The 22,785-nt window shown below is 53.9% G+C and overlaps 50 non-coding genes across 50 annotated transcripts; 10 read left to right on the forward strand and 40 right to left on the reverse strand.

Annotated features, from left to right (window-relative positions):
- Window positions 1-719: 719 nt before the first annotated feature.
- Trnag-ucc (transfer RNA glycine (anticodon UCC)) lies at window positions 720-792 on the forward strand. The gene has a single exon. It is a non-coding gene; the product is annotated as a tRNA-Gly (tRNA).
- Window positions 793-1,074: 282 nt separating this feature from the next.
- On the reverse strand, window positions 1,075-1,156 carry Trnas-aga (transfer RNA serine (anticodon AGA)). Its single transcript has one exon. It is a non-coding gene; the product is annotated as a tRNA-Ser (tRNA).
- Window positions 1,157-1,295: 139 nt separating this feature from the next.
- Window positions 1,296-1,368, reverse strand: Trnak-uuu (transfer RNA lysine (anticodon UUU)). Its single transcript has one exon. It is a non-coding gene; the product is annotated as a tRNA-Lys (tRNA).
- A 297-nt stretch (window positions 1,369-1,665) lies between these two features.
- Trnae-uuc (transfer RNA glutamic acid (anticodon UUC)) lies at window positions 1,666-1,737 on the reverse strand. Its single transcript has one exon. It is a non-coding gene; the product is annotated as a tRNA-Glu (tRNA).
- A 321-nt stretch (window positions 1,738-2,058) lies between these two features.
- Window positions 2,059-2,131, reverse strand: Trnar-ccu (transfer RNA arginine (anticodon CCU)). Its single transcript has one exon. It is a non-coding gene; the product is annotated as a tRNA-Arg (tRNA).
- An 823-nt stretch (window positions 2,132-2,954) lies between these two features.
- Window positions 2,955-3,026, forward strand: Trnag-ucc (transfer RNA glycine (anticodon UCC)). The gene has a single exon. It is a non-coding gene; the product is annotated as a tRNA-Gly (tRNA).
- A 279-nt stretch (window positions 3,027-3,305) lies between these two features.
- On the reverse strand, window positions 3,306-3,387 carry Trnas-aga (transfer RNA serine (anticodon AGA)). Its single transcript has one exon. It is a non-coding gene; the product is annotated as a tRNA-Ser (tRNA).
- Window positions 3,388-3,527: 140 nt separating this feature from the next.
- Trnak-uuu (transfer RNA lysine (anticodon UUU)) lies at window positions 3,528-3,600 on the reverse strand. Its single transcript has one exon. It is a non-coding gene; the product is annotated as a tRNA-Lys (tRNA).
- A 295-nt stretch (window positions 3,601-3,895) lies between these two features.
- On the reverse strand, window positions 3,896-3,967 carry Trnae-uuc (transfer RNA glutamic acid (anticodon UUC)). Its single transcript has one exon. It is a non-coding gene; the product is annotated as a tRNA-Glu (tRNA).
- Window positions 3,968-4,289: 322 nt separating this feature from the next.
- Trnar-ccu (transfer RNA arginine (anticodon CCU)) lies at window positions 4,290-4,362 on the reverse strand. Its single transcript has one exon. It is a non-coding gene; the product is annotated as a tRNA-Arg (tRNA).
- Window positions 4,363-5,183: 821 nt separating this feature from the next.
- Window positions 5,184-5,255, forward strand: Trnag-ucc (transfer RNA glycine (anticodon UCC)). Its single transcript has one exon. It is a non-coding gene; the product is annotated as a tRNA-Gly (tRNA).
- A 282-nt stretch (window positions 5,256-5,537) lies between these two features.
- On the reverse strand, window positions 5,538-5,620 carry Trnas-aga (transfer RNA serine (anticodon AGA)). Its single transcript has one exon. It is a non-coding gene; the product is annotated as a tRNA-Ser (tRNA).
- A 139-nt stretch (window positions 5,621-5,759) lies between these two features.
- Window positions 5,760-5,833, reverse strand: Trnak-uuu (transfer RNA lysine (anticodon UUU)). The gene has a single exon. It is a non-coding gene; the product is annotated as a tRNA-Lys (tRNA).
- A 299-nt stretch (window positions 5,834-6,132) lies between these two features.
- On the reverse strand, window positions 6,133-6,204 carry Trnae-uuc (transfer RNA glutamic acid (anticodon UUC)). Its single transcript has one exon. It is a non-coding gene; the product is annotated as a tRNA-Glu (tRNA).
- Window positions 6,205-6,526: 322 nt separating this feature from the next.
- On the reverse strand, window positions 6,527-6,599 carry Trnar-ccu (transfer RNA arginine (anticodon CCU)). Its single transcript has one exon. It is a non-coding gene; the product is annotated as a tRNA-Arg (tRNA).
- An 824-nt stretch (window positions 6,600-7,423) lies between these two features.
- On the forward strand, window positions 7,424-7,495 carry Trnag-ucc (transfer RNA glycine (anticodon UCC)). Its single transcript has one exon. It is a non-coding gene; the product is annotated as a tRNA-Gly (tRNA).
- Window positions 7,496-7,776: 281 nt separating this feature from the next.
- On the reverse strand, window positions 7,777-7,858 carry Trnas-aga (transfer RNA serine (anticodon AGA)). The gene has a single exon. It is a non-coding gene; the product is annotated as a tRNA-Ser (tRNA).
- Window positions 7,859-7,998: 140 nt separating this feature from the next.
- On the reverse strand, window positions 7,999-8,071 carry Trnak-uuu (transfer RNA lysine (anticodon UUU)). Its single transcript has one exon. It is a non-coding gene; the product is annotated as a tRNA-Lys (tRNA).
- Window positions 8,072-8,370: 299 nt separating this feature from the next.
- On the reverse strand, window positions 8,371-8,442 carry Trnae-uuc (transfer RNA glutamic acid (anticodon UUC)). Its single transcript has one exon. It is a non-coding gene; the product is annotated as a tRNA-Glu (tRNA).
- A 322-nt stretch (window positions 8,443-8,764) lies between these two features.
- On the reverse strand, window positions 8,765-8,837 carry Trnar-ccu (transfer RNA arginine (anticodon CCU)). The gene has a single exon. It is a non-coding gene; the product is annotated as a tRNA-Arg (tRNA).
- An 822-nt stretch (window positions 8,838-9,659) lies between these two features.
- Trnag-ucc (transfer RNA glycine (anticodon UCC)) lies at window positions 9,660-9,730 on the forward strand. Its single transcript has one exon. It is a non-coding gene; the product is annotated as a tRNA-Gly (tRNA).
- A 280-nt stretch (window positions 9,731-10,010) lies between these two features.
- On the reverse strand, window positions 10,011-10,092 carry Trnas-aga (transfer RNA serine (anticodon AGA)). The gene has a single exon. It is a non-coding gene; the product is annotated as a tRNA-Ser (tRNA).
- Window positions 10,093-10,231: 139 nt separating this feature from the next.
- Window positions 10,232-10,304, reverse strand: Trnak-uuu (transfer RNA lysine (anticodon UUU)). The gene has a single exon. It is a non-coding gene; the product is annotated as a tRNA-Lys (tRNA).
- Window positions 10,305-10,600: 296 nt separating this feature from the next.
- On the reverse strand, window positions 10,601-10,673 carry Trnae-uuc (transfer RNA glutamic acid (anticodon UUC)). The gene has a single exon. It is a non-coding gene; the product is annotated as a tRNA-Glu (tRNA).
- A 322-nt stretch (window positions 10,674-10,995) lies between these two features.
- Trnar-ccu (transfer RNA arginine (anticodon CCU)) lies at window positions 10,996-11,068 on the reverse strand. Its single transcript has one exon. It is a non-coding gene; the product is annotated as a tRNA-Arg (tRNA).
- An 823-nt stretch (window positions 11,069-11,891) lies between these two features.
- Window positions 11,892-11,962, forward strand: Trnag-ucc (transfer RNA glycine (anticodon UCC)). Its single transcript has one exon. It is a non-coding gene; the product is annotated as a tRNA-Gly (tRNA).
- Window positions 11,963-12,244: 282 nt separating this feature from the next.
- On the reverse strand, window positions 12,245-12,325 carry Trnas-aga (transfer RNA serine (anticodon AGA)). The gene has a single exon. It is a non-coding gene; the product is annotated as a tRNA-Ser (tRNA).
- A 139-nt stretch (window positions 12,326-12,464) lies between these two features.
- Window positions 12,465-12,537, reverse strand: Trnak-uuu (transfer RNA lysine (anticodon UUU)). The gene has a single exon. It is a non-coding gene; the product is annotated as a tRNA-Lys (tRNA).
- Window positions 12,538-12,833: 296 nt separating this feature from the next.
- Window positions 12,834-12,905, reverse strand: Trnae-uuc (transfer RNA glutamic acid (anticodon UUC)). Its single transcript has one exon. It is a non-coding gene; the product is annotated as a tRNA-Glu (tRNA).
- A 323-nt stretch (window positions 12,906-13,228) lies between these two features.
- On the reverse strand, window positions 13,229-13,301 carry Trnar-ccu (transfer RNA arginine (anticodon CCU)). The gene has a single exon. It is a non-coding gene; the product is annotated as a tRNA-Arg (tRNA).
- Window positions 13,302-14,127: 826 nt separating this feature from the next.
- Trnag-ucc (transfer RNA glycine (anticodon UCC)) lies at window positions 14,128-14,198 on the forward strand. The gene has a single exon. It is a non-coding gene; the product is annotated as a tRNA-Gly (tRNA).
- A 280-nt stretch (window positions 14,199-14,478) lies between these two features.
- Window positions 14,479-14,560, reverse strand: Trnas-aga (transfer RNA serine (anticodon AGA)). Its single transcript has one exon. It is a non-coding gene; the product is annotated as a tRNA-Ser (tRNA).
- Window positions 14,561-14,700: 140 nt separating this feature from the next.
- Trnak-uuu (transfer RNA lysine (anticodon UUU)) lies at window positions 14,701-14,773 on the reverse strand. Its single transcript has one exon. It is a non-coding gene; the product is annotated as a tRNA-Lys (tRNA).
- A 296-nt stretch (window positions 14,774-15,069) lies between these two features.
- Trnae-uuc (transfer RNA glutamic acid (anticodon UUC)) lies at window positions 15,070-15,141 on the reverse strand. The gene has a single exon. It is a non-coding gene; the product is annotated as a tRNA-Glu (tRNA).
- Window positions 15,142-15,463: 322 nt separating this feature from the next.
- Window positions 15,464-15,536, reverse strand: Trnar-ccu (transfer RNA arginine (anticodon CCU)). The gene has a single exon. It is a non-coding gene; the product is annotated as a tRNA-Arg (tRNA).
- An 822-nt stretch (window positions 15,537-16,358) lies between these two features.
- Trnag-ucc (transfer RNA glycine (anticodon UCC)) lies at window positions 16,359-16,430 on the forward strand. The gene has a single exon. It is a non-coding gene; the product is annotated as a tRNA-Gly (tRNA).
- Window positions 16,431-16,710: 280 nt separating this feature from the next.
- Trnas-aga (transfer RNA serine (anticodon AGA)) lies at window positions 16,711-16,792 on the reverse strand. Its single transcript has one exon. It is a non-coding gene; the product is annotated as a tRNA-Ser (tRNA).
- Window positions 16,793-16,932: 140 nt separating this feature from the next.
- Window positions 16,933-17,005, reverse strand: Trnak-uuu (transfer RNA lysine (anticodon UUU)). Its single transcript has one exon. It is a non-coding gene; the product is annotated as a tRNA-Lys (tRNA).
- Window positions 17,006-17,301: 296 nt separating this feature from the next.
- On the reverse strand, window positions 17,302-17,373 carry Trnae-uuc (transfer RNA glutamic acid (anticodon UUC)). Its single transcript has one exon. It is a non-coding gene; the product is annotated as a tRNA-Glu (tRNA).
- Window positions 17,374-17,695: 322 nt separating this feature from the next.
- Window positions 17,696-17,768, reverse strand: Trnar-ccu (transfer RNA arginine (anticodon CCU)). Its single transcript has one exon. It is a non-coding gene; the product is annotated as a tRNA-Arg (tRNA).
- Window positions 17,769-18,590: 822 nt separating this feature from the next.
- Window positions 18,591-18,662, forward strand: Trnag-ucc (transfer RNA glycine (anticodon UCC)). Its single transcript has one exon. It is a non-coding gene; the product is annotated as a tRNA-Gly (tRNA).
- A 280-nt stretch (window positions 18,663-18,942) lies between these two features.
- Window positions 18,943-19,024, reverse strand: Trnas-aga (transfer RNA serine (anticodon AGA)). Its single transcript has one exon. It is a non-coding gene; the product is annotated as a tRNA-Ser (tRNA).
- Window positions 19,025-19,164: 140 nt separating this feature from the next.
- Window positions 19,165-19,237, reverse strand: Trnak-uuu (transfer RNA lysine (anticodon UUU)). The gene has a single exon. It is a non-coding gene; the product is annotated as a tRNA-Lys (tRNA).
- A 296-nt stretch (window positions 19,238-19,533) lies between these two features.
- Window positions 19,534-19,605, reverse strand: Trnae-uuc (transfer RNA glutamic acid (anticodon UUC)). Its single transcript has one exon. It is a non-coding gene; the product is annotated as a tRNA-Glu (tRNA).
- Window positions 19,606-19,927: 322 nt separating this feature from the next.
- Window positions 19,928-20,000, reverse strand: Trnar-ccu (transfer RNA arginine (anticodon CCU)). Its single transcript has one exon. It is a non-coding gene; the product is annotated as a tRNA-Arg (tRNA).
- Window positions 20,001-20,822: 822 nt separating this feature from the next.
- On the forward strand, window positions 20,823-20,894 carry Trnag-ucc (transfer RNA glycine (anticodon UCC)). Its single transcript has one exon. It is a non-coding gene; the product is annotated as a tRNA-Gly (tRNA).
- Window positions 20,895-21,174: 280 nt separating this feature from the next.
- Window positions 21,175-21,256, reverse strand: Trnas-aga (transfer RNA serine (anticodon AGA)). Its single transcript has one exon. It is a non-coding gene; the product is annotated as a tRNA-Ser (tRNA).
- Window positions 21,257-21,396: 140 nt separating this feature from the next.
- On the reverse strand, window positions 21,397-21,469 carry Trnak-uuu (transfer RNA lysine (anticodon UUU)). The gene has a single exon. It is a non-coding gene; the product is annotated as a tRNA-Lys (tRNA).
- A 296-nt stretch (window positions 21,470-21,765) lies between these two features.
- On the reverse strand, window positions 21,766-21,837 carry Trnae-uuc (transfer RNA glutamic acid (anticodon UUC)). The gene has a single exon. It is a non-coding gene; the product is annotated as a tRNA-Glu (tRNA).
- Window positions 21,838-22,159: 322 nt separating this feature from the next.
- Trnar-ccu (transfer RNA arginine (anticodon CCU)) lies at window positions 22,160-22,232 on the reverse strand. The gene has a single exon. It is a non-coding gene; the product is annotated as a tRNA-Arg (tRNA).
- Window positions 22,233-22,785: the final 553 nt, after the last annotated feature.

Here is a 22,785-nt window from a genome sequence, read left to right on the forward strand (position 1 = left end):
CTAGATTAAACTGCTGCCGCAGCTTTTTCAACGGAAAGCAGCACTGCCTGAGGTAACAGTACATCGCCCTTGCGGCACCTGGACACAGCGGCCTGTAGGGCCAGGCCGACGCTTAGAGTTCAGAAATAGCACGCGACCGTCCAAGTACGGCCTCTTGCGTGCTGCGTGTTTGGTTCTTCTCACAGCGAATCCTGCTACACATTCCTGAGGCTGACGCAGCTCAAGCGGGCAATCGGGCGCGGGCGGCATTATAGCGAGAACAGCAAAACGATGACATCGGCCGGGAATCGAAGCCGGGCCGCCCGCGTGGTAGGCGAACAACCTACCACTTTTTTAGTTGTTGTTCTCATTTTGTTAGTTGCACTTGTTGGGGGGCGGACGTCCGATGACGTCCGTGCTTCCCGAGCATATTCCCGAGCAGCTGTCTGCAGGGAAAGTGGGATTGCCACCCAGCGACGTCGGATACGACCGAAAAAAGTGCTACCACACGCGGAGTCCCCCACTACACTGCCTTATAGCGACCGCTCATCACTATCGTGTGAGTAACGTTGCGGCCGCGGCGACGAGTCTTGCCCAAAGACGCAGCGTGCGTGGAGGCGCTACCCGAATGCGTGTGGATGCACCCTCCTACCTCGTAAAGCGCCTACAGCTACTATCACCGTGGGCCGCTGGCGGCGGGCGGGAAGCCGACACAGCGCGGCGTTGCGAGCAGCGGCTGTGCGGTGGTGGTGTAATGGTGAGCATAAGTTGCCTTCCAAGCAGTTGATCCGGGTTCGATTCCCGGCCACCGCAACGGGCGAAAACTTTTTGCGTATGAGTATGTGAGCCACGTGCTGTTAAATTAACGTTTTCTTTCCGTCGTTGCTCCACGCAGGCCATCCTGTAGTATGTCCCTGACTTGTCCCGACTTTGCTCGGCTGACGCGAAAGCTGACGCTTGGAATTCGCCCTTATCAAAAGGACAGGCGCTATAAACGACTGTGAGAGGTGAGGTGTGGCGAGGTACCAAAACGACAGGCAAACCGCGAAATTTTCTGCTCCTCCTTCCTAAAGAAAAAAAGAAAAGAAAAACGGACGCAGTCGGTAGGACTCGAACCTACGCTCCCAGAGGGAATCTGATTTCTAGTCAGACGCCTTAACCACTCGGCCACGACTGCTCGTATCTGAAGCTTCCCTCGAATCGTGAAAAATCTAACCGGTCTGCGCAGAATGTTGACAGGAACGAACTCTGTGCACTGATTACGGCAGGGCTACCAGCGCTACGAGACGAGCCATTACGGAAGCGTTAAAAATCTTCGCCCGGACAGGGACTCGAACCCTGGACCCTTAGGTTAAAAGCCTAATGCTCTACCGACTGAGCTATCCGGGCCTCATGCCCGTTGTGGGTGGAGCGGCTGCAAGCAATGTGAATAATTGGAACGCGTGTGTAGGCGTACTACGGTAATTGCTGGCTTCTGGCGCAACTGGCCACTTCACCGACTTCCCACTGACGCTGGTAGCAGCCCAACAGCGGACTAGTGCCTCTTCTGCCTTTATCCCGGTGCTGACAGTAATTGCATCTTGTGCCTGTTTTCCCCGATTACGTTCGGTTGAAGCTCCGGAAGGAGGGCGACAAACGAAGGTTGGAAGGCCAAAACATGGAGGGACGTGTGCGCAAAAACTTCTCTTCCGGTACCGGGAATCGAACCCGGGCCTCCTGGGTGAAAGCCAGGTATCCTAGCCACTAGACCACACCGGATTTGCTCGGTAAACGTGAGATTTACTCCCTCTCCTCCGCATTTCGTGCTGAATCCGGACTCAGTGGTGCTCTCTGTTTGCGAGCGTATTTGTGCGTGCAGACTGGCATGGCGCACAGCTCGAAACTGACTATTCATTGCTGTTTGCATCATATTTTACTCATAACAGGGGAGGAGAAAGATCAAAGTTGTACCTTGCCATAATTGGAAGTAAACATTTTTACGCTGAGGCGTGGACTCCTTGGGGATAACAAACGACAATTAAGTTCGTTCCCTAGCAACAGCAGCGCCGTTAATTCAGTCATGATGTACAGCAAATTAAATGCCCCGGGTGAGGATCGAACTCACGACTTTAAGATTAGGAGACTTACGCGCTACCTACTGCGCTACCGAGGCACGTTGCAACAAGCGTCCCAGGAAACTTGGTAAGTCCCACATATTAGAGATAGACAGTTTGCGCTTTCTCAAGAATCTGCTGTGTTGCTACACGTGCTTTCCCGACTGGCTAGATTAAACTGCTGCCGCAGCTTTTTCAACGGAAAGCAGCACTGCCTGAGGTAACAGTACATCGCCCTTGCGGCACCTGGACACAGCGGCCTGTAGGGCCAGGCCGACGCTAGAGTTCAGAAATAGCACGCGACCGTCCAAGTACGGCCTCTTGCGTGCTGCGTGTTTGGTTCTTCTCACAGCGAATCCTGCTACACATTCCTGAGGCTGACGCAGCTCAAGCGGGCAATCGGCGCGGCGGCATTATAGCGAGAACAGCAAAACGATGCATCGGCCGGAATCGAAGCCGGGCCGCCCGCGTGGTAGGCGAACAACCTACCACTTTTTTTAGTTGTTGTTCTCATTTTGTTAGTTGCACTTGTTGGGGGCGGACGTCCGATGACGTCCGTGCTTGCCGAGCATATTCCCGAGCAGCTGTCTGCAGGGAAAGTGGGATTGCCACCCAGCGACGTCGGATACGACCGAAAAAAGTGCTACACACGCGGAGTCCCCCACTACACTGCCTTATAGCGACCGCTCATCACTATCGTGTGAGTAACGTTGCGGCCGCGGCGACGAGTCTTGCCCCAAAGACGCAGCGTGCGTGGAGGCGCTACCCGAATGCGTGTGGATGCACCCTCCTACCTCGTAAAGCGCCTACAGCTACTATCACCGTGGGCCGCTGGCGGCGGGCGGGAAGCCGACACAGCGCGGCGTTGCGAGCAGCGGCTGTGCGGTGGTGGTGTAATGGTGAGCATAGTTGCCTTCCAAGCAGTTGATCCGGGTTCGATTCCCGGCCACCGCAACGGCGAAACTTTTTGCGTATGAGTATGTGAGCCACGTGCTGTTAAATTAACGTTTTCTTTCCGTCGTTGCTCCACGCAGGCCATCCTGTAGTATGTCCCGACTTGTCCCGACTTTGCTCGGCTGACGCGAAAGCTGACGCTTGGAATTCGCCCTTATCAAAAGGACAGGCGCTATAAACGACTGTGAGAGGTGAGGTGTGGCGAGGTACCAAAACGACAGGCAAACCGCGAAATTTTCTGCTCCTCCTTCCTAAAGAAAAAAAGAAAAGAAAAACGGACGCAGTCGGTAGGACTCGAACCTACGCTCCCAGAGGGAATCTGATTTCTAGTCAGACGCCTTAACCACTCGGCCACGACTGCTCGTATCTGAAGCTTCCCTCGAATCGTGAAAAATCTAACCGGTCTGCGCAGAATGTTGACAGGAAACGAACTCTGTGCACTGATTACGGCAGGGCTACCAGCGCTACGAGACGAGCCATTACGGAAGCGTTAAAAATCTTCGCCCGGACAGGGACTCGAACCCTGGACCCTTAGGTTAAAAGCCTAATGCTCTACCGACTGAGCTATCCGGGCTCATGCCCGTTGTGGGTGGAGCGGCTGCAAGCAATGTGAATAATTGGAACGCGTGTGTAGGCGTACTACGGTAATTGCTGGCTTCTGGCGCAACTGGCCACTTCACCGACTTCCCACTGACGCTGGTAGCAGCCCAACAGCGGACTAGTGCCTCTTCTGCCTTTATCCCGGTGCTGACAGTAATTGCATCTTGTGCCTGTTTTCCCCGATTACGTTCGGTTGAAGCTCCGGAAGGAGGGCGACAAACGAAGGTTGGAAGGCCAAAACATGGAGGGACGTGTGCGCAAAAACTCTCTTCCGGTACCGGGAATCGAACCCGGGCCTCCTGGGTGAAAGCCAGGTATCCTAGCCACTAGACCACACCGGATTTGCTCGGTAAACGTGAGATTTACTCCCTCTCCTCCCGCATTTCGTGCTGAATCCGGACTCAGTGGTGCTCTCTGTTTGCGAGCGTATTTGTGCGTGCAGACTGGCATGGCGCACAGCTCGAAACTGACTATTCATTGCTGTTTGCATCATATTTTACTCATAACAGGGGAGGAGAAAGATCAAAGTTGTACCTTGCCATAATTGGAAGTAAACATTTTTACGCTGAGGCGTGGACTCCTTGGGGATAACAAACGACAATTAAGTTCGTTCCCTAGCAACAGCAGCGCCGTTAATTCAGTCATGATGTACAGCAAATTAAATGCCCCGGGTGAGGATCGAACTCACGACCTTAAGATTAGGAGACTTACGCGCTACCTACTGCGCTACCGAGGCACGTTGCAACAAGCGTCCCAGGAAACTTGTAAGTCCCACATATTAGAGATAGACAGTTTGCGCTTTCTCAAGAATCTGCTGTGTTGCTACACGTGCTTTCCCCGACTGGCTAGATTAAACTGCTGCCGCAGCTTTTTCAACGGAAAGCAGCACTGCCTGAGGTAACAGTACATCGCCCTTGCGGCACCTGGACACAGCGGCCTGTAGGGCCAGGCCGACGCTAGAGTTCAGAAATAGCACGCGACCGTCCAAGTACGGCCTCTTGCGTGCTGCGTGTTTGGTTCTTCTCACAGCGAATCCTGCTACACATTCCTGAGGCTGACGCAGCTCAAGCGGGCAATCGGCGCGGCGGCATTATAGCGAGAACAGCAAAACGATGCATCGGCGGGAATCGAAGCCGGGCCGCCCGCGTGGTAGGCGAACAACCTACCACTTTTTTAGTTGTTGTTCTCATTTTGTTAGTTGCACTTGTTGGGGGCGGACGTCCGATGACGTCCGTGCTTCCCGAGCATATTCCCGAGCAGCTGTCTGCAGGGAAAGTGGGATTGCCACCCAGCGACGTCGGATACGACCGAAAAAAGTGCTACACACGCGGAGTCCCCCACTACACTGCCTTATAGCGACCGCTCATCACTATCGTGTGAGTAACGTTGCGGCCGCGGCGACGAGTCTTGCCCAAAGACGCAGCGTGCGTGGAGGCGCTACCCGAATGCGTGTGGATGCACCCTCCTACCTCGTAAAGCGCCTACAGCTACTATCACCGTGGGCCGCTGGCGGCGGGCGGGAAGCCGACACAGCGCGGCGTTGCGAGCAGCGGCTGTGCGGTGGTGGTGTAATGGTGAGCATAGTTGCCTTCCAAGCAGTTGATCCGGGTTCGATTCCCGGCCACCGCAACGGGGCGAAACTTTTTGCGTATGAGTATGTGAGCCACGTGCTGTTAATTAACGTTTTCTTTCCGTCGTTGCTCCACGCAGGCCATCCTGTAGTATGTCCCGACTTGTCCCGACTTTGCTCGGCTGACGCGAAAGCTGACGCTTGGAATTCGCCCCTTATCAAAAGGACAGGCGCTATAAACGACTGTGAGAGGTGAGGTGTGGCGAGGTACCAAAACGACAGGCAAACCGCGAAATTTTCTGCTCCTCCTTCCTAAAGAACAAAAAGAAAAGAAAAACGGACGCAGTCGGTAGGACTCGAACCTACGCTCCCAGAGGGAATCTGATTTCTAGTCAGACGCCTTAACCACTACGGCCACGACTGCTCGTATCTGAAGCTTCCCTCGAATCGTGAAAAATCTAACGGTCTGCGCAGAATGTTGACAGGAAACGAACTCTGTGCACTGATTACGGCAGGGCTACCAGCGCTACGAGACGAGCCATTACGGAAGCGTTAAAAATCTTCGCCCGGACAGGGACCTCGAACCCTGGACCCTTAGGTTAAAAGCCTAATGCTCTACCGACTGAGCTATCCGGGCTCATGCCCGTTGTGGGTGGAGCGGCTGCAAGCAATGTGAATAATTGGAACGCGTGTGTAGGCGTACTACGGTAATTGCTGGCTTCTCTGGCGCAACTGGCCACTTCACCGACTTCCCACTGACGCTGGTAGCAGCCCAACAGCGGACTAGTGCCTCTTCTGCCTTTATCCCGGTGCTGACAGTAATTGCATCTTGTGCCTGTTTTCCCCGATTACGTTCGGTTAGAAGCTCCGGAAGGAGGGCGACAAACGAAGGTTGGAAGGCCAAAACATGGAGGGACGTGTGCGCAAAAACTTCTCTTCCGGTACCGGGAATCGAACCCGGGCCTCCTGGGTGAAAGCCAGGTATCCTAGCCACTAGACCACACCGGATTTGCTCGGTAAACGTGAGATTTACTCCCTCTCCTCCCGCATTTCGTGCTGAATCCGGACTCAGTGGTGCTCTCTGTTTGCGAGCGTATTTGTGCGTGCAGACTGGCATGGCGCACAGCTCGAAACTGACTATTCATTGCTGTTTGCATCATATTTTACTCATAACAGGGGAGGAGAAAGATCAAAGTTGTACCTTGCCATAATTGGAAGTAAACATTTTTACGCTGAGGCGTGGACTCCTTGGGGATAACAAACGACAATTAAGTTCGTTCCCTAGCAACAGCAGCGCCGTTAATTCAGTCATGATGTACAGCAAATTAAATGCCCCGGGTGAGGATCGAACTCACGACTTTAAGATTAGGAGACTTACGCGCTACCTACTGCGCTACCGAGGCACGTTGCAACAAGCGTCCCAGGAAACTTGGTAAGTCCCACATATTAGAGATAGACAGTTTGCGCTTTCTCAAGAATCTGCTGTGTTGCTACACGTGCTTTCCCGACTGGCTAGATTAAACTGCTGCCGCAGCTTTTTCAACGGAAAGCAGCACTGCCTGAGGTAACAGTACATCGCCCTTGCGGCACCTGGACACAGCGGCCTGTAGGGCCAGGCCGACGCTAGAGTTCAGAAATAGCACGCGACCGTCCAAGTACGGCCTCTTGCGTGCTGCGTGTTTGGTTCTTCTCACAGCGAATCCTGCTACACATTCCTGAGGCTGACGCAGCTCAAGCGGGCAATCGGCGCGGCGGCATTATAGCGAGAACAGCAAAACGATGCATCGGCCGGGAATCGAAGCCGGGCCGCCCGCGTGGTAGGCGAACAACCTACCACTTTTTTAGTTGTTGTTCTCATTTTGTTAGTTGCACTTGTTGGGGGCGGACGTCCGATGACGTCCGTGCTTCCCGAGCATATTCCCGAGCAGCTGTCTGCAGGGGAAAGTGGGATTGCCACCCAGCGACGTCGGATACGACCGAAAAAAGTGCTACACACGCGGAGTCCCCCACTACACTGCCTTATAGCGACCGCTCATCACTATCGTGTGAGTAACGTTGCGGCCGCGGCGACGAGTCTTGCACCAAAGACGCAGCGTGCGTGGAGGCGCTACCCGAATGCGTGTGGATGCACCCTCCTACCTCGTAAAGCGCCTACAGCTACTATCACCGTGGGCCGCTGGCGGCGGGCGGGAAGCCGACACAGCGCGGCGTTGCGAGCAGCGGCTGTGCGGTGGTGGTGTAATGGTGAGCATAGTTGCCTTCCAAGCAGTTGATCCGGGTTCGATTCCCGGCCACCGCAACGGGCGAAACTTTTTGCGTATGAGTATGTGAGCCACGTGCTGTTAAATTAACGTTTTCTTTCCGTCGTTGCTCCACGCAGGCCATCCTGTAGTATGTCCCCGACTTGTCCCGACTTTGCTCGGCTGACGCGAAAGCTGACGCTTGGAATTCGCCCTTATCAAAAGGACAGGCGCTATAAACGACTGTGAGAAGGTGAGGTGTGGCGAGGTACCAAAACGACAGGCAAACCGCGAAATTTTCTGCTCCTCCTTCCTAAGAAAAAAAGAAAAGAAAAACGGACGCAGTCGGTAGGACTCGAACCTACGCTCCCAGAGGGAATCTGATTTCTAGTCAGACGCCTTAACCACTCGGCCACGACTGCTCGTATCTGAAGCTTCCCTCGAATCGTGAAAAATCTAACCGGTCTGCGCAGAATGTTGACAGGAAACGAACTCTGTGCACTGATTACGGCAGGGCTACCAGCGCTACGAGACGAGCCATTACGGAAGCGTTAAAAATCTTCGCCCGGACAGGGACTCGAACCCTGGACCCTTAGGTTAAAAGCCTAATGCTCTACCGACTGAGCTATCCGGGCTCATGCCCGTTGTGGGTGGAGCGGCTGCAAGCAATGTGAATAATTGGAACGCGTGTGTAGGCGTACTACGGTAATTGCTGGCTTCTGGCGCAACTGGCCACTTCACCGACTTCCCACTGACGCTGGTAGCAGCCCAACAGCGGACTAGTGCCTCTTCTGCCTTTATCCCGGTGCTGACAGTAATTGCATCTTGTGCCTGTTTTCCTCCCCGATTACGTTCGGTTGAAGCTCCGGAAGGAGGGCGACAAACGAAGGTTGGAAGGCCAAAACATGGAGGGACGTGTGCGCAAAAACTTCTCTTCCGGTACCGGGAATCGAACCCGGGCCTCCTGGGTGAAAGCCAGGTATCCTAGCCACTAGACCACACCGGATTTGCTCGGTAAACGTGAGATTTACTCCCTCTCCTCCCGCATTTCGTGCTGAATCCGGACTCAGTGGTGCTCTCTGTTTGCGAGCGTATTTGTGCGTGCAGACTGGCATGGCGCACAGCTCGAAACTGACTATTCATTGCTGTTTGCATCATATTTTACTCATAACAGGGGAGGAGAAAGATCAAAGTTGTACCTTGCCATAATTGGAAGTAAACATTTTTACGCTGAGGCGTGGACTCCTTGGGGATAACAAACGACAATTAAGTTCGTTCCCTAGCAACAGCAGCGCCGTTAATTCAGTCATGATGTACAGCAAATTAAATGCCCCGGGTGAGGATCGAACTCACGACCTTAAGATTAGGAGACTTACGCGCTACCTACTGCGCTACCGAGGCACGTTGCAACAAGCGTCCCAGGAAACTTGGTAAGTCCCACATATTAGAGATAGACAGTTTGCGCTTTCTCAAGAATCTGCTGTGTTGCTACACGTGCTTTCCCGACTGGCTAGATTAAACTGCTGCCGCAGCTTTTTCAACGGAAAGCAGCACTGCCTGAGGTAACAGTACATCGCCCTTGCGGCACCTGGACACAGCGGCCTGTAGGGCCAGGCCGACGCTAGAGTTCAGAAATAGCACGCGACCGTCCAAGTACGGCCTCTTGCGTGCTGCGTGTTTGGTTCTTCTCACAGCGAATCCTGCTACACATTCCTGAGGCTGACGCAGCTCAAGCGGGCAATCGGCGCGGCGGCATTATAGCGAGAACAGCAAAACGATGCATCGGCCGGGAATCGAAGCCGGGCCGCCCGCGTGGTAGGCGAACAACCTACCACTTTTTTAGTTGTTGTTCTCATTTTGTTAGTTGCACTTGTTGGGGGCGGACGTCCGATGACGTCCGTGCTTGCCGAGCATATTCCCGAGCAGCTGTCTGCAGGGAAAGTGGGATTGCCACCCAGCGACGTCGGATACGACCGAAAAAAGTGCTACACACGCGGAGTCCCCCACTACACTGCCTTATAGCGACCGCTCATCACTATCGTGTGAGTAACGTTGCGGCCGCGGCGACGAGTCTTGCCCAAAGACGCAGCGTGCGTGGAGGCGCTACCCGAATGCGTGTGGATGCACCCTCCTACCTCGTAAAGCGCCTACAGCTACTATCACCGTGGGCCGCTGGCGGCGGGCGGGAAGCCGACACAGCGCGGCGTTGCGAGCAGCGGCTGTGCGGTGGTGGTGTAATGGTGAGCATAGTTGCCTTCCAAGCAGTTGATCCGGTTCGATTCCCGGCCACCGCAACGGGCGAAACTTTTTGCGTATGAGTTATGTGAGCCACGTGCTGTTAAATTAACGTTTTCTTTCCGGTCGTTGCTCCACGCAGGCCATCCTGTAGTATGTCCCGACTTGTCCCGACTTTGCTCGGCTGACGCGAAAGCTGACGCTTGGAATTCGCCCTTATCAAAAGGACAGGCGCTATAAACGACTGTGAGAGGTGAGGTGTGGCGAGGTACAAAACGACAGGCAAACCGCGAAATTTCTGCTCCTCCTTCCTAAAGAAAAAAAGAAAAGAAAAACGGACGCAGTCGGTAGGACTCGAACCTACGCTCCCAGAGGGAATCTGATTTCTAGTCAGACGCCTTAACCACTCGGCCACGACTGCTCGTATCTGAAGCTTCCCTCGAATCGTGAAAAATCTAACCGGTCTGCGCAGAATGTTGACAGGAAACGAACTCTGTGCACTGATTACGGCAGGGCTACCAGCGCTACGAGACGAGCCATTACGGAAGCGTTAAAATCTTCGCCCGGACAGGGACTCGAACCCTGGACCCTTAGGTTAAAAGCCTAATGCTCTACCGACTGAGCTATCCGGGCTCATGCCCGTTGTGGGTGAGCGGCTGCAAGCAATGTGAATAATTGGAACGCGTGTGTAGGCGTACTACGGTAATTGCTGGCTTCTGGCGCAACTGGCCACTTCACCGACTTCCCACTGACGCTGGTAGCCAGCCCAACAGCGGACTAGTGCCTCTTCTGCCTTTATCCCGGTGCTGACAGTAATTGCATCTTGTGCCTGTTTTCCCCGATTACGTTCGGTTGAAGCTCCGGAAGGAGGGCGACAAACGAAGGTTGGAAGGCCAAAACATGGAGGGACGTGTGCGCAAAAACTTCTCTTCCGGTACCAGGGAATCGAACCCGGGCCTCCTGGGTGAAAGCCAGGTATCCTAGCCACTAGACCACACCGGATTTGCTCGGTAAACGTGAGATTTACTCCCTCTCCTCCCGCATTTCGTGCTGAATCCGGACTCAGTGGTGCTCTCTGTTTGCGAGCGTATTTGTGCGTGCAGACTGGCATGGCGCACAGCTCGAAACTGACTATTCATTGCTGTTTGCATCATATTTTACTCATAACAGGGGAGGAGAAAGATCAAAGTTGTACCTTGCCATAATTGGAAGTAAACATTTTTACGCTGAGGCGTGGACTCCTTGGGGATAACAAACGACAATTAAGTTCGTTCCCTAGCAACAGCAGCGCCGTTAATTCAGTCATGATGTACAGCAAATTAAATGCCCCGGGTGAGGATCGAACTCACGACCTTAAGATTAGGAGACTTACGCGCTACCTACTGCGCTACCGAGGCACGTTGCAACAAGCGTCCCAGGAAACTTGGTAAGTCCCACATATTAGAGATAGACAGTTTGCGCTTTCTCAAGAATCTGCTGTGTTGCTACACGTGCTTTCCCGACTGGCTAGATTAAACTGCTGCCGCAGCTTTTTCAACGGAAAGCAGCACTGCCTGAGGTAACAGTACATCGCCCTTGCGGCACCTGGACACAGCGGCCTGTAGGGCCAGGCCGACGCTAGAGTTCAGAAATAGCACGCGACCGTCCAAGTACGGCCTCTTGGCGTGCTGCGTGTTTGGTTCTTCTCACAGCGAATCCTGCTACACATTCCTGAGCTGGACGCAGCTCAAGCGGGCAATCGCGCGGCGGCATTATAGCGAGAACAGCAAAACGATGCATCGGCCGGGAATCGAAGCCGGGCCGCCCGCGTGGTAGGCGAACAACCTACCACTTTTTTAGTTGTTGTTCTCATTTTGTTAGTTGCACTTGTTGGGGGCGGACGTCCGATGACGTCCGTGCTTCCCGAGCATATTCCCGAGCAGCTGTCTGCAGGGAAAGTGGGATGCCACCCAGCGACGTCGGATACGACCGAAAAAAGTGCTACACACGCGGAGTCCCCCACTACACTGCCTTATAGCGACCGCTCATCACTATCGTGTGAGTAACGTTGCGGCCGCGGCGACGAGTCTTGCCCAAAGACGCAGCGTGCGTGGAGGCGCTACCCCGAATGCGTGTGATGCACCCCTCCTACCTCGTAAAGCGCCTACAGCTATCTATCACCGTGGGCCGCTGGCGGCGGGCGGGAAGCCGACACAGCGCGGCGTTGCGAGCAGCGGCTGTGCGGTGGTGGTGTAATGGTGAGCATAGTTGCCTTCCAAGCAGTTGATCCGGTTCGATTCCCGGCCACCGCAACGGGCGAAACTTTTTGCGTATGAGTATGTGAGCCACGTGCTGTTAAATTAACGTTTTCTTTCCGTCGTTGCTCCACGCAGGCCATCCTGTAGTATGTCCCGACTTGTCCCGACTTTTGCTCGGCTGACGCGAAAGCTGACGCTTGGAATTCGCCCTTATCAAAAGGGACAGGCGCTATAAACGACTGTGAGAGGTGAGGTGTGGCGAGGTACCAAAACGACAGGCAAACCGCGAAATTTTCTGCTCCTCCTTCCTAAAGAAAAAAAGAAAAGAAAAACGGACGCAGTCGGTAGGACTCGAACCTACGCTCCAGAGGGAATCTGATTTCTAGTCAGACGCCTTAACCACTCGGCCACGACTGCTCGTATCTGAAGCTTCCTCGAATCGTGAAAAATCTAACCGGTCTGCGCAGAATGTTGACAGGAAACGAACTCTGTGCACTGATTACGGCAGGGCTACCAGCGCTACGAGACGAGCCATTACGGAAGCGTTAAAAATCTTCGCCCGGACAGGGACTCGAACCCTGGACCCTTAGGTTAAAAGCCTAATGCTCTACCGACTGAGCTATCCGGGCTCATGCCCGTTGTGGGTGGAGCGGCTGCAAGCAATGTGAATAATTGGAACGCGTGTGTAGGCGTACTACGGTAATTGCTGGCTTCTGGCGCAACTGGCCACTTCACCGACTTCCACTGACGCTGGTAGCAGCCCAACAGCGGACTAGTGCCTCTTCTGCCTTTATCCCGGTGCTGACAGTAATTGCATCTTGTGCCTGTTTTCCCCCGATTACGTTCGGTTGAAGCTCCGGAAGGAGGGCGACAAACGAAGGTTGGAAGGCCAAAACATGGAGGGACGTGTGCGCAAAAACTTCTCTTCCGGTACCGGGAATCGAACCCGGGCCTCCTGGGTGAAAGCCAGGTATCCTAGCCACTAGACCACACCGGATTTGCTCGGTAAACGTGAGATTTACTCCCTCTCCTCCCGCATTTCGTGCTGAATCCGGACTCAGTGGTGCTCTCTGTTTGCGAGCGTATTTGTGCGTGCAGACTGGCATGGCGCACAGCTCGAAACTGACTATTCATTGCTGTTTGCATCATATTTTTACTCATAACAGGGGAGGAGAAAGATCAAAGTTGTACCTTGCCATAATTGGAAGTAAACATTTTTACGCTGAGGCGTGGACTCCTTGGGGATAACAAACGACAATTAAGTTCGTTCCCTAGCAACAGCAGCGCCGTTAATTCAGTCATGATGTACAGCAAATTAAATGCCCCGGGTGAGGATCGAACTCACGACCTTAAGATTAGGAGACTTACGCGCTACCTACTGCGCTACCGAGGCACGTTGCAACAAGCGTCCCAGGAAACTTGGTAAGTCCCACATATTAGAGATAGACAGTTTGCGCTTTCTCAAGAATCTGCTGTGTTGCTACACGTGCTTTCCCGACTGGCTAGATTAAACTGCTGCCGCAGCTTTTTCAACGGAAAGCAGCACTGCCTGAGGTAACAGTACATCGCCCTTGCGGCACCTGGACACAGCGGCCTGTAGGGCCAGGCCGACGCTAGAGTTCAGAAATAGCACGCGACCGTCCAAGGTACGGCCTCTTGCGTGCTGCGTGTTTGGTTCTTCTCACAGCGAATCCTGCTACACATTCCTGAGGCTGACGCAGCTCAAGCGGGCAATCGGCGCGGCGGCATTATAGCGAGAACAGCAAAACGATGCATCGGCCGGGAATCGAAGCCGGGCCGCCCGCGTGGTAGGGCGAACAACCTACCACTTTTTTAGTTGTTGTTCTCATTTTGTTAGTTGCACTTGTTGGGGGGCGGACGTCCGATGACGTCCGTGCTTCCCGAGCATATTCCCGAGCAGCTGTCTGCAGGGAAAGTGGGATTGCCACCCAGCGACGTCGGATACGACCGAAAAAAGTGCTACACACGCGGAGTCCCCCACTACACTGCCTTATAGCGACCGCTCATCACTATCGTGTGAGTAACGTTGCGGCCGCGGCGACGAGTCTTGCCCAAAGACGCAGCGTGCGTGGAGGCGCTACCCGAATGCGTGTGGATGCACCCTCCTACCTCGTAAAGCGCCTACAGCTACTATCACCGTGGGCCGCTGGCGGCGGGCGGGGAAGCCGACACAGCGCGGCGTTGCGAGCAGCGGCTGTGCGGTGGTGGTGTAATGGTGAGCATAGTTGCCTTCCAAGCAGTTGATCCGGGTTCGATTCCGGCCACCGCAACGGGCGAAACTTTTTGCGTATGAGTATGTGAGCCACGTGCTGTTAAATTAACGTTTTCTTTCCGTCGTTGCTCCACGCAGGCCATCCTGTAGTATGTCCCGACTTGTCCCGACTTTGCTCGGCTGACGCGAAAGCTGACGCTTGGAATTCGCCCTTATCAAAAGGACAGGCGCTATAAACGACTGTGAGAGGTGAGGTGTGGCGAGGTACCAAAACGACAGGCAAACCGCGAAATTTTCTGCTCCTCCTTCCTAAAGAAAAAAAGAAAAGAAAAACGGACGCAGTCGGTAGGACTCGAACCTACGCTCCCAGAGGGAATCTGATTTCTAGTCAGACGCCTTAACCACTCGGCCACGACTGCTCGTATCTGAAGCTTCCCTCGAATCGTGAAAAATCTAACCGGTCTGCGCAGAATGTTGACAGGAAACGAACTCTGTGCACTGATTACGGCAGGGCTACCAGCGCTACGAGACGAGCCATTACGGAAGCGTTAAAAATCTTCGCCCGGACAGGGACTCGAACCCTGGACCCTTAGGTTAAAAGCCTAATGCTCTACCGACTGAGCTATCCGGGCTCATGCCCGTTGTGGGTGGAGCGGCTGCAAGCAATGTGAATAATTGGAACGCGTGTGTAGGCGTACTACGGTAATTGCTGGCTTCTGGCGCAACTGGCCACTTCACCGACTTCCCACTGACGCTGGTAGCAGCCCAACAGCGGACTAGTGCCTCTTCTGCCTTTATCCCGGTGCTGACAGTAATTGCATCTTGTGCCTGTTTTCCCCGATTACGTTCGGTTGAAGCTCCGGAAGGAGGGCGACAAACGAAGGTTGGAAGGCCAAAACATGGAGGGACGTGTGCGCAAAAACTTCTCTTCCGGTACCGGGAATCGAACCCGGGCCTCCTGGGTGAAAGCCAGGTATCCTAGCCACTAGACCACACCGGATTTGCTCGGTAAACGTGAGATTTACTCCCTCTCCTCCCGCATTTCGTGCTGAATCCGGACTCAGTGGTGCTCTCTGTTTGCGAGCGTATTTGTGCGTGCAGACTGGCATGGCGCACAGCTCGAAACTGACTATTCATTGCTGTTTGCATCATATTTTACTCATAACAGGGGAGGAGAAAGATCAAAGTTGTACCTTGCCATAATTGGAAGTAAACATTTTTACGCTGAGGCGTGGACTCCTTGGGGATAACAAACGACAATTAAGTTCGTTCCCTAGCAACAGCAGCGCCGTTAATTCAGTCATGATGTACAGCAAATTAAATGCCCCGGGTGAGGATCGAACTCACGACTTTAAGATTAGGAGACTTACGCGCTACCTACTGCGCTACCGAGGCACGTTGCAACAAGCGTCCCAGGAAACTTGGTAAGTCCCACATATTAGAGATAGACAGTTTGCGCTTTCTCAAGAATCTGCTGTGTTGCTACACGTGCTTTCCCGACTGGCTAGATTAAACTGCTGCCGCAGCTTTTTCAACGGAAAGCAGCACTGCCTGAGGTAACAGTACATCGCCCTTGCGGCACCTGGACACAGCGGCCTGTAGGGCCAGGCCGACGCTAGAGTTCAGAAATAGCACGCGACCGTCCAAGTACGGCCTCTTGCGTGCTGCGTGTTTGGTTCTTCTCACAGCGAATCCTGCTACACATTCCTGAGGCTGACGCAGCTCAAGCGGGCAATCGGCGCGGCGGCATTATAGCGAGAACAGCAAAACGATGCATCGGCCGGGAATCGAAGCCGGGCCGCCCGCGTGGTAGGCGAACAACCTACCACTTTTTTAGTTGTTGTTCTCATTTTGTTAGTTGCACTTGTTGGGGGCGGACGTCCGATGACGTCCGTGCTTGCCGAGCATATTCCCGAGCAGCTGTCTGCAGGGAAAGTGGGATTGCCACCCAGCGACGTCGGATACGACCGAAAAAAGTGCTACACACGCGGAGTCCCCCACTACACTGCCTTATAGCGACCGCTCATCACTATCGTGTGAGTAACGTTGCGGCCGCGGCGACGAGTCTTGCCCAAAGACGCAGCGTGCGTGGAGGCGCTACCCGAATGCGTGTGGATGCACCCTCCTACCTCGTAAAGCGCCTACAGCTACTATCACCGTGGGCCGCTGGCGGCGGGCGGGAAGCCGACACAGCGCGGCGTTGCGAGCAGCGGCTGTGCGGTGGTGGTGTAATGGTGAGCATAGTTGCCTTCCAAGCAGTTGATCCGGGTTCGATTCCCGGCCACCGCAACGGGCGAAACTTTTTGCGTATGAGTATGTGAGCCACGTGCTGTTAAATTAACGTTTTCTTTCCGTCGTTGCTCCACGCAGGCCATCCTGTAGTATGTCCCGACTTGTCCCGACTTTGCTCGGCTGACGCGAAAGCTGACGCTTGGAATTCGCCCTTATCAAAAGGACAGGCGCTATAAACGACTGTGAGAGGTGAGGTGTGGCGAGGTACCAAAACGACAGGCAAACCGCGAAATTTTCTGCTCCTCCTTCCTAAAGAAAAAAAGAAAAGAAAAACGGACGCAGTCGGTAGGACTCGAACCTACGCTCCCAGAGGGAATCTGATTTCTAGTCAGACGCCTTAACCACTCGGCCACGACTGCTCGTATCTGAAGCTTCCCTCGAATCGTGAAAAATCTAACCGGTCTGCGCAGAATGTTGACAGGAAACGAACTCTGTGCACTGATTACGGCAGGGCTACCAGCGCTACGAGACGAGCCATTACGGAAGCGTTAAAAATCTTCGCCCGGACAGGGACTCGAACCCTGGACCCTTAGGTTAAAAGCCTAATGCTCTACCGACTGAGCTATCCGGGCTCATGCCCGTTGTGGGTGGAGCGGCTGCAAGCAATGTGAATAATTGGAACGCGTGTGTAGGCGTACTACGGTAATTGCTGGCTTCTGGCGCAACTGGCCACTTCACCGACTTCCCACTGACGCTGGTAGCAGCCCAACAGCGGACTAGTGCCTCTTCTGCCTTTATCCCGGTGCTGACAGTAATTGCATCTTGTGCCTGTTTTCCCCGATTACGTTCGGTTGAAGCTCCGGAAGGAGGGCGACAAACGAAGGTTGGAAGGCCAAAACATGGAGGGACGTGTGCGCAAAAACTTCTCTTCCGGTACCGGGAATCGAACCCGGGCCTCCTGGGTGAAAGCCAGGTATCCTAGCCACTAGACCACACCGGATTTGCTCGGTAAACGTGAGATTTACTCCCTCTCCTCCCGCATTTCGTGCTGAATCCGGACTCAGTGGTGCTCTCTGTTTGCGAGCGTATTTGTGCGTGCAGACTGGCATGGCGCACAGCTCGAAACTGACTATTCATTGCTGTTTGCATCATATTTTACTCATAACAGGGGAGGAGAAAGATCAAAGTTGTACCTTGCCATAATTGGAAGTAAACATTTTTACGCTGAGGCGTGGACTCCTTGGGGATAACAAACGACAATTAAGTTCGTTCCCTAGCAACAGCAGCGCCGTTAATTCAGTCATGATGTACAGCAAATTAAATGCCCCGGGTGAGGATCGAACTCACGACCTTAAGATTAGGAGACTTACGCGCTACCTACTGCGCTACCGAGGCACGTTGCAACAAGCGTCCCAGGAAACTTGGTAAGTCCCACATATTAGAGATAGACAGTTTGCGCTTTCTCAAGAATCTGCTGTGTTGCTACACGTGCTTTCCCGACTGGCTAGATTAAACTGCTGCCGCAGCTTTTTCAACGGAAAGCAGCACTGCCTGAGGTAACAGTACATCGCCCTTGCGGCACCTGGACACAGCGGCCTGTAGGGCCAGGCCGACGCTAGAGTTCAGAAATAGCACGCGACCGTCCAAGTACGGCCTCTTGCGTGCTGCGTGTTTGGTTCTTCTCACAGCGAATCCTGCTACACATTCCTGAGGCTGACGCAGCTCAAGCGGGCAATCGGCGCGGCGGCATTATAGCGAGAACAGCAAAACGATGCATCGGCCGGGAATCGAAGCCGGGCCGCCCGCGTGGTAGGCGAACAACCTACCACTTTTTTAGTTGTTGTTCTCATTTTGTTAGTTGCACTTGTTGGGGGCGGACGTCCGATGACGTCCGTGCTTGCCGAGCATATTCCCGAGCAGCTGTCTGCAGGGAAAGTGGGATTGCCACCCAGCGACGTCGGATACGACCGAAAAAAGTGCTACACACGCGGAGTCCCCCACTACACTGCCTTATAGCGACCGCTCATCACTATCGTGTGAGTAACGTTGCGGCCGCGGCGACGAGTCTTGCCCAAAGACGCAGCGTGCGTGGAGGCGCTACCCGAATGCGTGTGGATGCACCCTCCTACCTCGTAAAGCGCCTACAGCTACTATCACCGTGGGCCGCTGGCGGCGGGCGGGAAGCCGACACAGCGCGGCGTTGCGAGCAGCGGCTGTGCGGTGGTGGTGTAATGGTGAGCATAGTTGCCTTCCAAGCAGTTGATCCGGGTTCGATTCCCGGCCACCGCAACGGGCGAAACTTTTTGCGTATGAGTATGTGAGCCACGTGCTGTTAAATTAACGTTTTCTTTCCGTCGTTGCTCCACGCAGGCCATCCTGTAGTATGTCCCGACTTGTCCCGACTTTGCTCGGCTGACGCGAAAGCTGACGCTTGGAATTCGCCCTTATCAAAAGGACAGGCGCTATAAACGACTGTGAGAGGTGAGGTGTGGCGAGGTACCAAAACGACAGGCAAACCGCGAAATTTTCTGCTCCTCCTTCCTAAAGAAAAAAAGAAAAGAAAAACGGACGCAGTCGGTAGGACTCGAACCTACGCTCCCAGAGGGAATCTGATTTCTAGTCAGACGCCTTAACCACTCGGCCACGACTGCTCGTATCTGAAGCTTCCCTCGAATCGTGAAAAATCTAACCGGTCTGCGCAGAATGTTGACAGGAAACGAACTCTGTGCACTGATTACGGCAGGGCTACCAGCGCTACGAGACGAGCCATTACGGAAGCGTTAAAAATCTTCGCCCGGACAGGGACTCGAACCCTGGACCCTTAGGTTAAAAGCCTAATGCTCTACCGACTGAGCTATCCGGGCTCATGCCCGTTGTGGGTGGAGCGGCTGCAAGCAATGTGAATAATTGGAACGCGTGTGTAGGCGTACTACGGTAATTGCTGGCTTCTGGCGCAACTGGCCACTTCACCGACTTCCCACTGACGCTGGTAGCAGCCCAACAGCGGACTAGTGCCTCTTCTGCCTTTATCCCGGTGCTGACAGTAATTGCATCTTGTGCCTGTTTTCCCCGATTACGTTCGGTTGAAGCTCCGGAAGGAGGGCGACAAACGAAGGTTGGAAGGCCAAAACATGGAGGGACGTGTGCGCAAAAACTTCTCTTCCGGTACCGGGAATCGAACCCGGGCCTCCTGGGTGAAAGCCAGGTATCCTAGCCACTAGACCACACCGGATTTGCTCGGTAAACGTGAGATTTACTCCCTCTCCTCCCGCATTTCGTGCTGAATCCGGACTCAGTGGTGCTCTCTGTTTGCGAGCGTATTTGTGCGTGCAGACTGGCATGGCGCACAGCTCGAAACTGACTATTCATTGCTGTTTGCATCATATTTTACTCATAACAGGGGAGGAGAAAGATCAAAGTTGTACCTTGCCATAATTGGAAGTAAACATTTTTACGCTGAGGCGTGGACTCCTTGGGGATAACAAACGACAATTAAGTTCGTTCCCTAGCAACAGCAGCGCCGTTAATTCAGTCATGATGTACAGCAAATTAAATGCCCCGGGTGAGGATCGAACTCACGACTTTAAGATTAGGAGACTTACGCGCTACCTACTGCGCTACCGAGGCACGTTGCAACAAGCGTCCCAGGAAACTTGGTAAGTCCCACATATTAGAGATAGACAGTTTGCGCTTTCTCAAGAATCTGCTGTGTTGCTACACGTGCTTTCCCGACTGGCTAGATTAAACTGCTGCCGCAGCTTTTTCAACGGAAAGCAGCACTGCCTGAGGTAACAGTACATCGCCCTTGCGGCACCTGGACACAGCGGCCTGTAGGGCCAGGCCGACGCTAGAGTTCAGAAATAGCACGCGACCGTCCAAGTACGGCCTCTTGCGTGCTGCGTGTTTGGTTCTTCTCACAGCGAATCCTGCTACACATTCCTGAGGCTGACGCAGCTCAAGCGGGCAATCGGCGCGGCGGCATTATAGCGAGAACAGCAAAACGATGCATCGGCCGGGAATCGAAGCCGGGCCGCCCGCGTGGTAGGCGAACAACCTACCACTTTTTTAGTTGTTGTTCTCATTTTGTTAGTTGCACTTGTTGGGGGCGGACGTCCGATGACGTCCGTGCTTCCCGAGCATATTCCCGAGCAGCTGTCTGCAGGGAAAGTGGGATTGCCACCCAGCGACGTCGGATACGACCGAAAAAAGTGCTACACACGCGGAGTCCCCCACTACACTGCCTTATAGCGACCGCTCATCACTATCGTGTGAGTAACGTTGCGGCCGCGGCGACGAGTCTTGCCCAAAGACGCAGCGTGCGTGGAGGCGCTACCCGAATGCGTGTGGATGCACCCTCCTACCTCGTAAAGCGCCTACAGCTACTATCACCGTGGGCCGCTGGCGGCGGGCGGGAAGCCGACACAGCGCGGCGTTGCGAGCAGCGGCTGTGCGGTGGTGGTGTAATGGTGAGCATAGTTGCCTTCCAAGCAGTTGATCCGGGTTCGATTCCCGGCCACCGCAACGGGCGAAACTTTTTGCGTATGAGTATGTGAGCCACGTGCTGTTAAATTAACGTTTTCTTTCCGTCGTTGCTCCACGCAGGCCATCCTGTAGTATGTCCCGACTTGTCCCGACTTTGCTCGGCTGACGCGAAAGCTGACGCTTGGAATTCGCCCTTATCAAAAGGACAGGCGCTATAAACGACTGTGAGAGGTGAGGTGTGGCGAGGTACCAAAACGACAGGCAAACCGCGAAATTTTCTGCTCCTCCTTCCTAAAGAAAAAAAGAAAAGAAAAACGGACGCAGTCGGTAGGACTCGAACCTACGCTCCCAGAGGGAATCTGATTTCTAGTCAGACGCCTTAACCACTCGGCCACGACTGCTCGTATCTGAAGCTTCCCTCGAATCGTGAAAAATCTAACCGGTCTGCGCAGAATGTTGACAGGAAACGAACTCTGTGCACTGATTACGGCAGGGCTACCAGCGCTACGAGACGAGCCATTACGGAAGCGTTAAAAATCTTCGCCCGGACAGGGACTCGAACCCTGGACCCTTAGGTTAAAAGCCTAATGCTCTACCGACTGAGCTATCCGGGCTCATGCCCGTTGTGGGTGGAGCGGCTGCAAGCAATGTGAATAATTGGAACGCGTGTGTAGGCGTACTACGGTAATTGCTGGCTTCTGGCGCAACTGGCCACTTCACCGACTTCCCACTGACGCTGGTAGCAGCCCAACAGCGGACTAGTGCCTCTTCTGCCTTTATCCCGGTGCTGACAGTAATTGCATCTTGTGCCTGTTTTCCCCGATTACGTTCGGTTGAAGCTCCGGAAGGAGGGCGACAAACGAAGGTTGGAAGGCCAAAACATGGAGGGACGTGTGCGCAAAAACTTCTCTTCCGGTACCGGGAATCGAACCCGGGCCTCCTGGGTGAAAGCCAGGTATCCTAGCCACTAGACCACACCGGATTTGCTCGGTAAACGTGAGATTTACTCCCTCTCCTCCCGCATTTCGTGCTGAATCCGGACTCAGTGGTGCTCTCTGTTTGCGAGCGTATTTGTGCGTGCAGACTGGCATGGCGCACAGCTCGAAACTGACTATTCATTGCTGTTTGCATCATATTTTACTCATAACAGGGGAGGAGAAAGATCAAAGTTGTACCTTGCCATAATTGGAAGTAAACATTTTTACGCTGAGGCGTGGACTCCTTGGGGATAACAAACGACAATTAAGTTCGTTCCCTAGCAACAGCAGCGCCGTTAATTCAGTCATGATGTACAGCAAATTAAATGCCCCGGGTGAGGATCGAACTCACGACTTTAAGATTAGGAGACTTACGCGCTACCTACTGCGCTACCGAGGCACGTTGCAACAAGCGTCCCAGGAAACTTGGTAAGTCCCACATATTAGAGATAGACAGTTTGCGCTTTCTCAAGAATCTGCTGTGTTGCTACACGTGCTTTCCCGACTGGCTAGATTAAACTGCTGCCGCAGCTTTTTCAACGGAAAGCAGCACTGCCTGAGGTAACAGTACATCGCCCTTGCGGCACCTGGACACAGCGGCCTGTAGGGCCAGGCCGACGCTAGAGTTCAGAAATAGCACGCGACCGTCCAAGTACGGCCTCTTGCGTGCTGCGTGTTTGGTTCTTCTCACAGCGAATCCTGCTACACATTCCTGAGGCTGACGCAGCTCAAGCGGGCAATCGGCGCGGCGGCATTATAGCGAGAACAGCAAAACGATGCATCGGCCGGGAATCGAAGCCGGGCCGCCCGCGTGGTAGGCGAACAACCTACCACTTTTTTAGTTGTTGTTCTCATTTTGTTAGTTGCACTTGTTGGGGGCGGACGTCTGATGACGTCCGTGCTTCCCGAGCATATTCCCGAGCAGCTGTCTGCAGGGAAAGTGGGATTGCCAC

The sequence above is a fragment of the Schistocerca cancellata genome, unplaced genomic scaffold, assembly GCF_023864275.1.
Source record: "Schistocerca cancellata isolate TAMUIC-IGC-003103 unplaced genomic scaffold, iqSchCanc2.1 HiC_scaffold_547, whole genome shotgun sequence".
Lineage (NCBI taxonomy): Eukaryota > Metazoa > Arthropoda > Insecta > Orthoptera > Acrididae > Schistocerca > Schistocerca cancellata.